The sequence below is a fragment of the Ambystoma mexicanum genome, chromosome 4p (genome assembly GCF_040938575.1).
Source record: "Ambystoma mexicanum isolate Mex_15411 chromosome 4p, UKY_AmexF1_1, whole genome shotgun sequence".
Lineage (NCBI taxonomy): Eukaryota > Metazoa > Chordata > Amphibia > Caudata > Ambystomatidae > Ambystoma > Ambystoma mexicanum.
The window spans coordinates 1,023,000,164-1,023,013,443 of NC_090927.1; the positions used below are offsets into that span (position 1 = coordinate 1,023,000,164).

At 44.1% G+C, this 13,280-nt stretch overlaps 1 protein-coding gene across 3 annotated transcripts in view; it reads left to right on the plus strand.

The window, feature by feature from the left end:
* Window positions 1-13,280, plus strand: part of TBC1D32 (TBC1 domain family member 32) — a 2,506,374-nt gene that overhangs the window by 1,398,433 nt on the left and 1,094,661 nt on the right. The window lies entirely within an intron of this gene.

Consider the following 13,280-nt stretch of genomic DNA (forward strand, 5'->3'; position numbering starts at 1 on the left):
ACAAACTTTTTTTAATTTATTTATTATTGGTTTGTTACAAACCTTTAAAAAAAAGGATACAGAATTAAGCAGAGAGATGAAGGACAAAAAGGCAGAAATGAACATTAAGGCATCTTTTAACGTACAAATGTCTAACATATAGGCCTTCCCCCAAGGACTTCAGGAAGGGTGCATAATGGATTTTTCCCAACCGGCAGAGGTGGCAAATTGTTTCTGCAAATGTTACTTTATCCAGCCACCTTTAGTAGTTTTAGATGTTTGGTTCTAAGTTTGCTTCTGCCTTTATTAATTTTTCCACCATTAGTTCTAAGAAGAAGGTTAGTTCAATTGTTAGACTACGATCCGAGTCTTGAGAGAGTTGTCTCCACCAATCTTCAACTGTCAGAGACGGTTTTGCTAAAATAAACCTTCTGAAGTGCTTTGTACGTTCATGAGCCAAATCGGAGCAAGATAACCTTAGATGTTTTAAAGTTTCATTGTCTTCTCCTCAAAGTCGACACGTTAAGGAGCTTTGGCCAACAGCATCCCGTATGATCAAATTTTCTCAGGTGGTAAATTGATTGAGACGATATTTCATAAAGATCGCTCTACGGTTTTTGTCTGGGAATTTGAGTAGATAAGGCTGAGTCTCATTAAATTTTCTCTCTCCATTTGGCATCAGCTTCATTATTCTATGTTTTCTGCACGTGTCTCCAGTGGCAATCCAATCTTGGATCCAGAGCAATGATTTTACCTTATTTGGGTTTTCTAATAGTAGACTTTTGTCCGCTCCTATGTCACTGAGAGTTTTTTCGCATCGCTGGACCCACAATGAGAGTACATTGTCTCCATGTTCTTTGGTTAGGTCCTTCAAAGATGTTATATTGTGGGATCGGCTTTTCTGTGGATGCTTTACGAAACTCATTTAACGTGTTCCACATGATCCTTCCATTGATAGATAGGAGACTAAGCTCAGATCTTATGCAGGCAGTTGGTACGCCAGGAGGTAAGCGCAAAACCTTGGACCAAAAGGAATGTTCCAGGGAGGCTCACACTTCCGCAGGACATCCAAAGGCACAGTCAGCTCCATGGAATAATGCCGGGATGACTTTCATCTTGTAGAAGGTTAAGACGGGTTTTAAGGAGTGTTTTCCATATTTCGTTTTCAGGATGCATGCTTGCGCTGTCAGTTGTTTGCATTTGGCCTTGACTTTTTCCACCCATGGGGCGTCATTGATGCTAGAACTCAGCAGCATGCCTGGGTACATTGAATGTTTTTTTAGTTTTATTGTGCCTTCACCCAATTTCCATGTGAATCTTTTTTTTCCAGCAGGTTATTTGTTCCTTTGTAGATCTTGCAGGATTAGGTTTTCTGATTTTTGCTTGTTAATGTTTAGGCCATTTAGTTGGATATATTGGGCAAGAATCCCATGTTTTCGTTGTAGGCCTATTGGTGTCAGGTCCAGAAGAACAAGGTTGTCAGCATACAATAACCAATGTATCTCTTGACCATTAACTTTTGGAGAGAAAATGTTTGCATTTTTGTATGCATCACCCAGGTCTGAGATGGATAGATTGAAGATAATCGAGGCCAGTGGGCACCCTTGTTTTACTCCTCAATGTGTTTTTATTGGAGCTGAAAGAGTGCCTCTTTTGTCCAGCCTTATTTTGATCTCTGTGTTGGTGTGCAATGCTTTTATTGCTAGGAGTAAGCTGTCTGGGCATTTCCAATCATACATTTTCTTCCAAAGTAGTTCTCTGTCAAATGCTTGCGACAGGTCCACAAATGCAAGATAGATCTTTTTGTTTCTTTTTATTGCATCCATCTTGAGAATATTCAACAGAAGGAGATTCAGGCCACAGCCTACACCCTTGACAAAGCCTGCTTGTCGGCAGTCCAAGTGGTTTGAGTCTTGAATCCATTTGAAGAGTTGTTTTTGTAGTTGGGTTGCAAATATTTTTCCCAACATATCCAATAAGGCAATTGGTCTGTAGTTTTTTGGTTCGGCTCTGTTGCCTTTTTTAAAGATTGGGATAACAATCGCAGTTTTACAGCTGGTTGGTACTTTTCCTTCGTTGGCGATTACAGCAAACAATTTTGATAGAAAACTGGCCCACTCATCAGGGTTTTGTTTAAGTATAAAGTTCGTTAGACTGTCCGGTCCTGGTGCCCTTGAAGAGGAGCTTCGTTGGATGCTCAGTAGGATGTCTTCTCTATCGAAGTGAAGGTCCCATTTTGTAAACTGAGGCAGCGGCGGGTCAATGGTGTTGCTTTTTTTCTCATACACTATATTATAGTGCTTGATCCAGTCTTTTTCACACACCATGCTTAGTTGAATTGCATCTGCTTACAATCAGTGCTGTTTATTAATTTCCAGAACTCAGAAGAGTTCTTATTATTGAGACTAGCGAGCATTGATTCGCTGTCATTTTGGAGCATAATTGCTTTGTGTGAGATTTGCCAGTTTTTATATTTTTGTTTGCTGATTTTGTTCACCTGCTTTTGTTGTTCAGCTTTGAGGTTTCTATGTTGCCTCAGTTCTTTTCGAAGTTGTTGTTTTCTTTCGAGTACTTGTTTGTCAAAGTGATGTTTCGGATGAAAGGATGGTCTTCTCATTCCGTTATCCACAGTCATAAATTGCTCTAGAAGGCAGTTGTATTCAACTCTCATTTCTATAGCGTTAAGCACATGCTTCTCATAAGAGTCTGCGAGGATCTTGACTTCTTGGGGTTTTATTCTTAGTCTAGATCTGTTAGGTTCAACGGTAACTTGGTTGAGCCACTGTTGAGGTTTCTTAGTGTTTACCGTCTTTAGCGATAGTTTTAGTTGGCTGTGGTCACTGTTCAGGTCAGCTGTAATTTTCAGTGACATTGCTCGTTGTTGTAGACTGTCCGATATGAAGAAGTAATCTATGGTGGAAGTCTGATTCATACTTCTCCAAGTTTTCTCTGGGGGACTATCACCCATGATGTTTCCGTTTAGCATAGTGACATTTCTTTCCTCGAGATCAGTACACCATTTTTTTGCTAATTTTTGTGCTGGATTTTTAGGTCCAATGATCTTCGACTCATTCACACAGTCTAGGTTGAGACCACCACAACAGAGGATATTCGGACTTTGGTGAACACTGTTTATTTCATCGATTATCTCGCACACAATATTTATGAATTTATGTGTTCCTGCGTTTTTGTGGTGCCAATACATATTGATAATGTGAATTTGATTTGTGATGTTATTAGTCTCATTTCCTGCAGCAATCACAGAATACTGTATGAACGGAGAAATATTTACTGATTTTTCTAGTTTCCAGACAGAATTTTTTCTGATCATGGTCAGGAGCCCAGCAGAGGGGCGACCCTTGGTTCGTGTTATGGCAGGATTTATTGCAAGCTCAAAAGCATCTGATAGAGGGCAACTTGCCATCCATGTTTCTTGCAGGCAGATGGCAGTTACATCGTCACTCCAGTTTTTGGTGTCGTTAAATAAATGTACGAAGCCTTTTGTGTTCCAAGATAGAAAGTTTGTGGCAGGACCAGAGGGCCCTTGTTGGCATTAGCTCGATTTGCCTCCCAACACACCAGCCAGCCAGTTCCAGTTTGTGTTCTTGTTTGGGTTCTCTGTTTCTTGTATGTCATTATTTTCATTTCTCGACATGTTGGCATTTCCATTTATTGTGATTTTGATTTGTTCACCAGGTGTGAATCGAGTTTGACTTTTAACACTATTCTCATTTTCACATTGAATGCTTTCGGGCCGCATAACGGCTTGCCTCGTCATCATTCATATTTGTGGATCAACGATTTTCTCAACGTTTTCTGCTTGAATTTTTTCCACTTCTGCGCCTTTTCTCGATATGTCTTCAGAGCTTATATCTGTCTGAGCTGCGGTACCTTCTTCATGAATATCAAACCCCAAGGACAACAAGAAGTGGATAGTATTAGTGAGTAAATCGCATATTAACCTGGAGTCGATGTAAAGCTGGACTTTGTCATTTTGTTGGTCATTGACAAATTCTACAGTTTGAATGTCATTTGATTCTATTGATCGAAGGCCAGGCACATGGTGTAATAGGCGTAATACATTGTTTCTATTTAAAGTTAGGCCATCTTTTGTGTCCAAAATTCATTCTAGAATCAACACATACCTTCCAGGTTTTTTGTATTTCTCGGTTCGCAGACAATTTTTTTGGCTAGTGTTCCTCAGAGGTCTATCATTTCTGTTGATAGTTATTTTTATTTGGAGATCCCTCGGGCAAAATTTGCTTGTGGATTCACAAGGTGGAATATGGATCCCGTGAGTTCTAGCGGTATCTTTCCCCTTGGAGTCAACCACTGAATGCCTTGGTGATTTACTATCGTATGGGGATTTATCCGCTGCACTTAGCGCTTCTTGCCGCTTTCTTTTCTCATCCATGGTCTCGTACTTAACCTCTTGTTGTACTATTTTTGAGGATTTAGTGTCATCCATGGGGAGTATTAGTTGGCAGATTCTTCCACATTTTGACGATTCTTGTATTGGTTTTGTCGTTGGGTTGTTGACAGGATGTGTTCCAGATGGTTTTGCACAGTTCTCAACTGCTTGTTTGTCAATTTCTTCGTAACAATATTCCTCTTCATGTGTGGATAAGTTGAGAAGCTCATTTTGTGAACTTTCCTCAGTTTCATCCACGATGATTGTTTCTTCGCTAATTCTCTTTTCATTTGCTTTGGGATTTGATAGAACCCTTTTATGATTTTCACTCGTCTGTTCTGTATTTACGAATACATTCACTGCTTTCAGGTTTCTAAGGAATTTCCTTGAACCCATGTTGTTTCGTTTCCTTTTACATTTTTGTTTTTTTGTTTTTTTCTCTTTCGCAGCTTGATTTGGAATGACAGGCTTCGGCTTTTGGAAAATTTCATATGTTTTGTCCTTACTTGAAGTTTGGTCAGGTAAATTTCCACAGCTTGAGCCTAGACAGCTAACTCCATTTACCAAGGGTGGAGGATGCGTATCAATCCCAGTTGTGACTTTGGGTGGGCTCTCAATATTTTCCTTATCGTATTGATCAGAAGGATTTTGGGTGGCCTGTTGGCCCTGCAAAACGGCATCACCGGACCCTATAATGCGGTCAGCATTGGCAGATGTTGATGGGAGCGCCCCACTTGGAAGTGTATCGCATAAGTCAGCTGCAGTCTTCTTCCTTTCCGGCTGATTAGAATTATTTGTTTGCAATATGACCGGATGACCTGTGTGGAGGTCATTCACAGAGGCGGAAGGTAAGCTGGAGGGCGGTGGACAATGAGTCAGAGTGGGACATGGATCTCTTCCATTGGGCTTGCGCCACTTACTTGCCAGTTTGTCTTGGTGATGATGCTGTTGGGCTAGCAGCAAATCTCGCAGATTGTTGAGTCAGTCCATCAAAGTCTGGCTTTTGGTTTCGTACTGATTTTGGTGTCGGATGCGAGGTTGATATTACGGCTGCTTCTGGTTCGTCCCTTCTTGTTGTTTGACTTTGTTTCAGTAGTCCCAACGCTTCTCTTGTCACAACAGCTAGCACTCTATTGTCCTCGGTATTGCTTTTCTTCTGGTCTGCTAAGTCTTTCAAAGGCTGGTCTATTCTTTGGATGTTTCGCCATAATTTGGTGGTTGCTGAGGCTCCTTGTGACTCAATCAATGGCATTTTTGAATTCATCAAGGCAGACAAGGTTGACAGATCTTTTATATTCTCATTGATTTGCTCATACATCTTGAGCATGGGTGCCATTGCTATTGTCAATGAAGACATAACAAAGAGTCTTAATTCATTTAACGCATCCTTGATTAATTTCTGCACATGAGCGTCTCTTGTAGTTTGGTTTGAACGGGCTCTATTTACTGTGCGTTTCATTTTTGTATTGTTCCGTGGTTTCTCTGGCGAATATGAGATAGATTCGTCATTGCTAGATGACTCTGACCTCTCCTCTGTACTCAAGTTGAGAGTGTCCTTAGATGGAATGTTTCTCCCCTGGTTGTTGAGATTTGGTTTTGGGTGAGATTTCTTGTTACTTGGCCTGGGTCTGTTCTGTGAACATTCTAAGGGGGGTGACAAGCTTGATGCCACACGTCCTCTTTTTCTGGCGCCCCTTGGCCCGTAATTCCACGGAGTGGATTCTTTAACCGGAAACAGTGGTGATGGTTGTGATCTCCAGGTTTGACTTATGGGCATCTCCAGGTTAGATTTCAAATCACTGGAGGCAGGTGGTTTGGAGATTAAGGATCCATTCATGTCTGTCAAGACTAACAACAATTTATTCACAATGGCTAGTGAGTTTCGCCTTTTGGCGGGAGATTGTGAAATTTCTCTCGGTGTGTTGGACTTTATGGAGGGTGATGGACCTACATGCTCTTGTGTGGTAAAACTCTGCGCCTCGTCTTGGCGTGAGGCGTCATTATGGTTTACCGGTTTGTCCATTAATGTTTTACTGAATCCAAAGTTTACGCCTGCTGCTTCCAGTATTATTTGATCTTCAATGGGCTCCTTGCTGTTTTCGAATGTGTCAGGCATATCCTTGTTGTTTTCTTCTGTTTCTGAATTATGCATGGGAGAAGTGGTGTCTATCCCGTAACCATTGTGAGGCCTCTTGGATAGGCCATCGCGCATTCTAGCCAGGCGACTGTGCTTTCTGACGTCAGGCGCCTCTCTCTTGGTACTGACGTGTCAGACAACGCCCCCACAAGCTGCCTTCCAGCCTGTGCAGCGTGCACGGCCAGCACTCGCAGCTGTGGCAGAGCAATCGCGGCGGTGTGTCCCTCAACAACCGCGGGGGAATCGTCAGCCCTCCCCCGCTCGGTCAGCTCGCCTCGATCGCCCGAGTCACAGCCAGATGAGACAACAAAGCCAACCTCCTCTCCAAGACCCCAACCGCCAGTCGCGGTAGCAACACAACCTCCTGCAGCACTCATCGCCCCCGTCCCCACAGGTAAGAGCTCGCTAGAAAGCATAGGGAGACCGTTTTTTTGCATAGGGTGAGTTTGAGGTAAGGCAGCGATTGAGTGAGACATGTGGACAGTCATATGGGCAGTCTCACTCACATTTACATTTTCAAACATGTTCAAGTCATTTGCATTAGGGTTAATTGTTAACTGTTGTGGTAACGAAATTGTGCGAGGGGCAGGGGAGGAGAGTCCGCCTGCTTTTCTTACTTGTGGAGCCGCAGATGTCGCTTCTGGCCGGCTCATGGTGCTCATGGTGACAGGCATCATCATGGTCTCTCCCCTCGCCGTACGTCGCAGCTGTAATCGTGTTAGTGGGTGGTAAATTGTACGTTGAGGATACTTCTCACGGTTATCACGGTTCATGCTGAGTGCACACTGAGTATACCAAGAGGTGCCTCCCAAGCCTCGTGAGCCTCCAGAGACTCCCGAGACTCTGCACCGACTCTGCGCCGCTCTGCGGGAAGCTCAGGGTTTTATGGTTCACACCCCTTGTCAAATAGTGGAGATAAAAAAGGGACAGACTCCACCAGCAGGAACTCCAGATAAGCAGTGTGTCAGAGACTCACGAGACTCTGCACCGACTCCGTGCCGCTCCGCAGGAAGCTGGGGGTTTTATGGACCACACCCATTGCCAAATAGTGGAGATAAAAAAGGGACAAAGACTCCACCAGCAGGAACTCCAGATGAGCAGTGTGTCAGAGACTCACGAGAATCTGCACCGACCTCTGAGCGGCAGTGAGCCTTGCGTATTGCAGTATGGTGCAATGCGACTAGCACTTTCTAGCTATATGCATTCAATCCTAAATGCATTCTATCAGGATTCTTTGATGCTCTTCTATGCTTCTCCAAACTTAATCTCCATGGAGTTGATTGTGTTGCAGCAGGACCGTTCTCCTGTGTTGGCAAGAATCCAGCAGAGTTGGGTTTCAAAATAACCACGTCAACTCCTTTTGGAATTGGCTTTTTTATGCAGTGCTTTTATTCTGACATCTTCCAACAATTACATTTTTTTTAAAGCAATAAATATAGAAAAAACAGTACAATATGAAGGTGCAGCCTATGTTCGCTTGGAGCGGCATTTAACCTTGCTGTTTGGTTTGCCGAGGTGTTCTATGCTGTCACTTGCTACCTGGACACAGTCTCTCCCATGTATCAAAATGCCCAGTATGGGTTGAGACAGTACATCCAGGGATCAAAGCTTAAATGTGACACATTTGCTGTGCCATGGTGTTGGGTGCTGTTGGAATGATGAGCCCAAAATTGCAGTCCTCGCCACTCTTTCAGGTGTGAACAGCTGGGGATAGGGTAGGTAAGCGAGAAGAGAGCAGCATGAGCTGAACACTGCTTTTGAACGAGGTGTTGGATTGTTTTTTTCCCCCAAAAGTGCACTGTAAAGTAGATTGTTTCTGTTTGTGTTGTATGTAGTACATACACATATTCCTCATGCATTCAATATGCACAGAAAAAGTATACAAACTAAGGGAGAATATTGCATCATGTGTTAATAAGGCTATTGCCCCTGTCTCTATTGTAAATAACACATGGCCGCATTACGATGTCGACAGTAACCCGCTGGTGCCACTGGCCAACCTGCTGACCCTGAAACACTGAATCCGCTGCCTGACTTCCCGGTAACACCGGGAAGTCATGCAGCAGATTCGGTAACGCCCCATTCCCGTGGAGTCCTAGAGGACTCCATGGGAGTGGGGAGACGAAAGCACTGGCGCCGTTGCTAACAGTGCTGGTGCTTCCGTGACGAGACTGCCTACCGGGGATGATGGACCCGGCAGGGTCAGACCTGCTGGGCGCTATGCCCTGGCAGGCAGACTTGTAGGTTGCCGGTCTGGAAACAAGGGTACCGGTAAACTTACCGGCACCCTTGTTTCAGGACCGCCACACTCGTAATGGGGCCCATTGTCTACATCTTGCTCCAAGTCCCACCCATTATTTATTCTGCTAAATTTGCATTTATACCTGTATCTATCCTTGAAACTACAAATGTTGTTACCTCTCTTTGACCCACAATTTGCCCTGGTGATAGTTCTTTAGTATTGGAACATATTATGTGGGCCGTTTGAGCCCTGTTGTTATGAAATGTATCAACACCTCTTTCAATGATTGTTTAGTTCCCACTGTGTTAAAACAGGCATTGATCCCCAAATAACAACGAATATTTTCTCTATTTATTGGCTGATCCCCAATTGTCCATTCTTAATGAAAATATTAGATGAATTTGCTTCCTTCCTTCTGAACCTTACAACTCCAATAATATCATATACAGTCAGGGGACAGCCAATCAGGCTTTTGCTCAGAGTGAAGTCTCAAACTTGCAATTGAAGATGTAAATGACTTCCTTCTTCAATTTGTGGACCAAGGTAACACAGGACTTCTAATGCTGCTGGATATTTCTGCTGCCTTTGATACATTTGAACATTCAATTATTTTAGTGTGTTGAAAAAACAGTTGGAGTATTTTTATAAAGTTGAGTATAGAGAGTCTAACCAGGTGGCTTTGTCTCAATGGATACACAGTGAAATGTGGGGTTCCACTGGGTTCTTGTTTGTCTCCTCTTATGTTTAATATTTGGATAAAACCATTATACAACGTATTGATTGAATCGTGCCCCATCTCTCAAAATTATGCTGATGACACCCAAATTGTCCTTCAATTAGATGGTGACCACAAATGCCTTTGCTGCCTTGGTTGAATGCCACGACATACAAGGCTGCCCGAAGGCGCTTCGAGAACATGAAGCAAAACGTTTGACCTTCCTCCACCGTAATTAGCTCCCTGGTCCCTTTGCGGGTTGGTTTTTAACATTTGTCCCTTCAGCCGCTGCTGCAGCTGCCACAAAACCATTCTGAGGTTTTGACCCACAAAACCCCAGTGGGAGGCAGGATCTCACAGCATCTGGAAGAATGGTGGGGCATTACTTCAGATGCTTGGGCACTGGAAACAGTATCCCAAGGTTACTGCCTTCCATTTCAAAAGAAACCTCAGAATCACCCATCGGGATACAACTCTGTCAAACATCCAGATCCGCTCCTGTTGCAGGAAGTTTTAACCCTGCTACAGAAAGGTGCAATAGAACATGTACCTGTAGCAGAGAGGAACAAGGATTGGTATTCCCCATATTTCCTCATTCCAAAGAAAGAGGACTGAGACCCATCTTGGACTTGAGAAGCTTGAACAAGTTCCTCAGGAAGGATACGTTCAAGATGGTCACACTTTCTCAGATCCTTCAGGCTCTCCAACTCCAAGACTGGTTGGTATCATTGGACCTTCAGGATGCTTACTTTCATGTGCCAATCCATCTCAAGCACAGAAAGTACCTGAGGTTTGCGATTGGCAATTCTCACAATCAGTTTCGAGTTCTGCCATTCGGGTTGACCTCCGCCCGAGAGTTTTCACCAAGTTGATGGCGATAGTGGCAGCGAGTCTCAGGAGACGGGGGATTCACGTCTACCCCTATCTGGACGATTGGATGATCAGGGCACGTGTTAGGGAGAATTCTCTGTTTAGGCTGAATTTCCTAACCTAGTGAGTCCCCCAGCAGCTTTGCTGGATTTCTGGAGTTTGTTTTTTTCTCCTGCCAAGAGTGAGACTCTTTTTCTCCCACTCTTGGACATGATTTGTGGTATTCCTTCGAATGTTATGTGTTTTATGGCTACGGGGTCTTTTATTCCATAGGGTCTCATGTGTTTTTTCTATGTGTGTTACACAGCACCCTCCGTGCAGTAACACTGGGGTGTCCTAGGTGATCCCCATCATAGACTCCATACCCTGGGACTGACTACTGTCTCCCAGGGCATGTAAAGTCACCATTGGCTTTACTAGTCCCAAATTTACTGACAGAACCAGTACCAACCATCATATTGTGGATGTACTGGTAGGGGCAATTCGATTGCCCCTGGGTCTGTTGTTCGAAGGGGGCACTGTCCCGTCCCCCCTCGTCGAGTTTTGGCTGGTGGCAGTGGATACTACTTGTTATATTCGACCGTGAATATTTCTCTATGGGATTTTCCCATTGTTCAAGGCTAATACTTTTTCACATTAGTCTCTAACCTACCGCCGGTTTATTTATTTAATGTTAATTCACGGGTTGGTATTTTCTGCCAAAACTTGGTTTTAAAATGGCGTTTGTGTTCGCCTCTGTAACTCTAACCCAAAGGTCGAGCCCTTTGTTCCACTTTTTGGCGGGCTTCTCCACAGAAGCCTCCAAAAGTGGTGCCACTCTGTCTGGGTACCACAGGGGGTGTTGGAGGGGGTTTAGGCACCCTGGACTGAGTTACCTTAGTAACTCAGGTCGCACTCTTGTGTGATTGGCCCATGGGGTGAGCCGGCCGGCTCACCACTTAGCATGTTTGAGTGACAGCTAGGCTGAGTGAATGGGGGTTTTCTGCATAAAAGCAGGGCTTTGGGGACTGGAACTTGAGAAGTCGCCACAGGACCTGAAAATCCGAAGAGGGAGAAGTTGAGCCGACCTGCTGCGACGACACCACCGGTGGAGCCCTGCTGAATCGACTCACCTCTTCCCAACGACAGAGGAGATCTCCCGGCTGGAGAGTCTTCTTCCCCTGACTGGTGGGCATAACCAGTTTACTTTTCTCCTTTGCATCCCCAGACGACTCGTGGTCGAATTGCCCGTGCTCTGCACCCCGGCAGCCGGATAGCCACTTGCACCCGGACCGCAAACAAGAAGGACCGCTCCTTGTAAGTGAGAACTCCGCGGCTGGTCTCCTCCCTGGTAGTGCGACGGACTCCTGTTTCCCCTCTACGTCGAGATCCCCTCTTCCTCTGGACGAAGCACCGCCTCGCATCCACTACCAGGAACAACTGGCCCCGCTGGAGCATTCTCGCCATTTCAATGTACCGTGTCCGCCAGGCCTCCCTTTCTAAAGATTTCTACAAGGTAATAATAATCCCTTAACCTTCTGGACTGGGCTGGCCGCCTTCACCATCTAACTGGTCCCTTTCTTTGGTCCAACTCTTTTATTGAAGCTGTTACGAGACTTTTGTGCATTTGTGAACCGTGCGACCTTGGACACATTTCGACCGGAGCTTCTTAAAGTGGGTCCGGCCCTTTGAACTTTGACTTTACGGTTTTAACCTGCCTTTTCTCTCTTACTGTGTTCTGTCGAAAGTGTTGGGATCTGTTCTATCTCTCCCTTTTTAACCTGTTTGAGTAGAGTGTCATCTTAGTTAAGCAGTCACCGCTGTCTGGAAATAAGTGTTGCCTTTCCTAAGACTTGTCTATCATTCATTGAAGGGAGTGTATATCTTTTAGTGATCGTGTTTCTGAACTGCTTAAACAAAAGTGCCAGTGTGTTTATCTAGATGTGTTTAAATAAATATTTATATCTCTTTTTACACCAAGCTCTGGTCTGTGTTTGCTTGTTCAACTGTGTTCTTTTGACCTATTGTGAATACTCTATATACTGCCTAACTCGTATTGGGAGAAGTCTGACTGCTCAGCCACAGCTACCAGGTAAATCTGGGTGGTACAGACTGCTACCAATTGGGTTTGATTGTGAATCATCATTGTGTTCCAGGCATCTGCTTCATTATTAGTGTTTTTTGTTAAATAAATGTGTGGTAGTGAAGTGAGACATCCTTTGCCAAACATGCGTGAAATGTTGGCCATGATTGGACATGGTTGGGTTTTCTCCAAATTAGACATGGCTTCTGCATACCATCAAATGTAGAAGACTGACAGCATTTTTCACACATGAGGGGATCTTCCAATTTCAATTTCGAAGAATGCCTTTTGGCTTGGTGTCGGCATCTTCGGTATTTCAAAAGGTCATGGACAAATTGTTCAGAGGAAAGAGAGGTGGGTTCTGTTTTTAGGATGATGTGCTGGTTTGTGGAGAGCCTGAGAGTGACCATGATAGAGTTTTGGAACAAGTTTTAAGGATTCTAGAGGCGAGAGGTGTGGCATTGAGGAAGGAAAAATGCATCTTTAAATAGAGCAAGGTAGAATATTTGGGGCATGAAGTGTCAGCGGAAGTAGTGAGACCAAATAAAATGCATGGTATCCTCGGTAAGAAGTGTTCAGTGTCCAAAATGTAAAGGAGAGTTACGCTCATTCTTGGGCATGATTGAATTCTACCAAAAGTTTGTGCATTTTTTTTCTGGTGAGGTTTGTGTAATGAGGAGGTTTTGAAGAAAGGTGAGGAGGTCATTTGGTATGGAAAGTGTGAGATGGAATTCTCCAGAATTTTCACAATTTGCCCCTGGCGCGTATGGGACCGCTGGAGGGCGTACTCAGCATACCATCACGTTTATGCAGACCGTGGAGTAGCGGTCTAGTCTTCCAACATGGTCCAAGCTATAACTACTC